The 3,521-nt window shown below is 31.9% G+C and overlaps 1 long non-coding RNA gene across 1 annotated transcript; it reads right to left on the bottom strand.

The window, feature by feature from the left end:
• Positions 1-283: 283 nt before the first annotated feature.
• On the bottom strand, positions 284-2,718 carry LOC128210425 (uncharacterized). The gene is made up of 2 exons (XR_008257165.1): positions 2,379-2,718; positions 284-1,007 (listed from the first exon to the last, which is right to left on the bottom strand). It is a non-coding gene; the product is annotated as an uncharacterized LOC128210425 (long non-coding RNA).
• Between the last annotated feature and the right edge of the window lie 803 nt (positions 2,719-3,521).

Below are 3,521 nucleotides of genomic sequence, written 5' to 3' on the forward strand. Positions count from 1 at the left end.
CGGAACAACAAACCAGTCGAGATCTACTGCATTCGTACTCTTATCCGTTCGTTGTTTTTTTCCGTTTCGCACCTAAATCAATACGGTCGGGAAAATATTTTGAAAAAAAAAATGAAATTCATTTATATTTTTTTTGTACTTTTCGAAAAATTAGACCCGCTGGTTTTGTAAACCAATTTATATAAAAGTAGTGGCCTAGCAGGCTGTCATCGACTTTAACACTGTTTTCACACGTATTTCTTCAATGAAATAATGAAAAGGATGAAAAATAACCAAATATTCGTCATTTATGAAAGGAACTTTTATTACACAATGTTGATATTCGTATAACAAATCGGGTAACTTTTTTTTTGTCCATTTTGCGTACTAAAATAAATTATTTGTAAGGTGTTACATAACAGAAGTACATTAACTTACAAGCTATTTATATGTTCGAGCAATCCAAAAGTACATACATGAGTGAACAATTCTTTAATGGTAATTACATACTTGTTGGTAGATGTTTATTATAAGCAAACAGTACATTCTTACAATAGATAACACGTGAGTTTCATTCGTCAACAAAGCATCTAAAGGAAGCAACGGATAGTACATTATAAATGAGTAACAAAGTATACATTTTTTAGGTATATTTCGTTTCTTAAATTGTATTTGCCATTTTATTTTTATAAATGATTCGATCATTATGTACGAAAATAAAACTGTTTAACTGAAACGTTAATTTCAGGACTCATAGCTGTCTATTCATCGTCGTCATCATCGTAGGCGTTGTCACTATCACCACTGTCGTCAGGGATCTGCCTAACATCGTTTTCCAGAAACTTCTCGGCTGTGACTTTAAACATGTGGTCATCGTTGAGAACAGCCATGAGGCTTTTCACGAATGGTTTCCTTTTCTTCTTGTCAAGTGTGGCGAGAAAATGTGTGAATTTTGAGTAAGTTTCTGGTTCATGCCTGAAGACATGGGCAGCCTTGTTTACCAGCGCCTTTGGAAAATCTCCCGGCATCTGCAACGAAATTTATTAGATAATAATTAAGAAATAAAGGAAATATCAAGGAATGTTGCGAACCTTTTATCTTCCATTCACGTTACCATTAAAAAGACACTATTATTCAAAATCAATACAAACACATGTATAACAAATATACAGTTTGACTGATAAACGTTTAACTACTTACTTAATAATGCATTTATGGAAAATATTAATTACTGATAACAAGATTGTAACCGTGTACTTAATAGCTGAAATCGCAAAAAAAAATGGTGAATGCAAAAAGATTTACTGTGATCTACTAAAATCTCAATGGTAGAAATACTGTGTTTTATGCCCATTTCTTTCAACTTAAAAAAAGGTATCCTTCTTTAGAACCATTGTTTTCGACATTTATTCATTCTTTTTAAGAATAATAAAACAATGATTTTAATTGTGGTAAATCTTATGTGGTAGTAAGACGGATCTTTAATTTTATTAAAAGAGATGAGATCAGTCTGATTCGCTTTAAGACTTATTGCTTTCTAGCTGATGAGTGAAAAACAATCTTTTGACGTTTGGTGTGGTATTTAATTTATTGTTGTGTGAGTTATCGGCAAGTTTGTATGACAAAGTCGCCAAGTTTTAAAAGAAATTTGATTTTTTATACCAATGCGGATTTATCTAAGCTGGAATATTTGTTTTCGTTTTACGTTTGCAATGACTTTGTACAAAAGCAATTGTTCGAGCATCGAGCTTCAAGAACATGTTTTGAAAATAGGAGTATCATTTCCTAATAAACGGGTAGTTATGTATACTTCTAAACCAAACATTGAACATATGCATTTTGTTATATAAAATTACTACTTTGTCATAATGTGCCGTTTCTAAAGTGAGGTACACTATTCATATCACAGAGGTTTTACTACAATTTATGGTAAACGTAGTTCTTAAAGTAAGTATTCTCACTTTGCACTTTGCCGTGAAAATATTTTCGCAGTTTTTTTCACAATTGAGTTCTATATTTCACTTAAAAGTTAAAAGCATGAAGTAAACTTTCATATTTGCCTTTTTGCAATACTGTTTCAGAGTCCAGTTTGTTTGAAATTAAATGCAACTTCTTAGAAAATTGAATGCCGCATTTTCAGTAGGCGGAGTCTCTAATATTGAATATTTATGAGTACAAAATTAATTAAAAAACAACACATAAACTGATTATTTTGAAGCACTCAACGCCCGGTTTCCAAGTTTCAAACTGTCCTGGTTTTCGATAACAAATAGAAACATTGAAATTATTATTTAAAAATAATTATGCAATAACCTAACACTGCAACAACCAATTGAAACTACTTTTTCGATATAAAAAGTAACGTTCAAAAGAAGTGAAAATATAAAACATATACATACCTTTCAACTCTCAATGTTGTGGTGCACCTGAGGTATTGTTAAATCAGTTGTGGGTAAAAGGTAAAGAATTCGCCTCTTTTTATATGTTCACAGGTAAAATCCCCCAAAATAGTATCTTGATTGTTTTCTACGTACTACTTTTCAAAAAACTGTTTTCCTCATTTCAAGGAATTACTTTAACAAAAATATTTACTTCAAAGAATTACATCAAAAACTTGTCAACAGGGTTCTCATATTGTGACTATGAGGTTCGTGTTTCACCTACCATGAAATAAAAACTTTGTTCTTGGAGTTGCCTTCATAGGACATAAATTGGTCATATCTCTTCAAATATCTTATATCTTTAATGCTGCACTCTCACAGATATACCATTTTTACCCTTTTTTGTCTTGGAAAGAGCAATATTTTGCGTAAACATCTTCAAACCAATGATAAAAGATTGCTGACGAAATTCAGATCGTAGTTTTTCATATTCCCGTTCGAAAATTAATGTAAAACTGTGCAATTGTCGATAGCTTTCGTTACTTAGGTACGAAGTTTTACTATACTGGAAGTTTAGTAAATGCTGTTAAGTCACTGAAAGAGCAAGCTTCAAAAGCATACAATCACCTATAACAACAATATTCGGTAGGGTAAAGCTTAATGTTAGGACAAAGTTGTCATTGTTTGACTCCATGATTGCCCCAATCCGTACGTATGGATGTGAGATCTGGGGAGTTTATGAAATTAAAGAGTTTGACAAACTTCATCTCAGGTTCTGTAACCATATTCAAGGCGTTCGTGCCCAAACGTCTAATGCAGCAGTGCTGGGTGAGCTTGGTCGTTTTCCTTTGTCTTTACTAAGTAAATTTAGAGCACTTAATATGCTATGCAAGGTAAAACAATCACCAACCTTGCTTATAAATCACATGTTAAATGAACAAGTGAATGGTGATACTTTTCTGTATAGCAATGCCAAAGATAACTGATCTAAATCTGTTAAGAATTTATTAGACTCTCATGGATTTAGCTATGTTTGGTATAGCACTAATATTGATAAGTCTTGCCTTGTTTCTTTAAGGCAACGTCTCTATGATCATTTTGTACAACACTGGTCAGATACTATTAATTCGTAACCCAAATTAAAATAGTTTAAACAATTTA

Source organism: Mya arenaria, chromosome 12 (genome assembly GCF_026914265.1).
Source record: "Mya arenaria isolate MELC-2E11 chromosome 12, ASM2691426v1".
In the NCBI taxonomy this organism is placed as follows: domain Eukaryota; kingdom Metazoa; phylum Mollusca; class Bivalvia; order Myida; family Myidae; genus Mya; species Mya arenaria.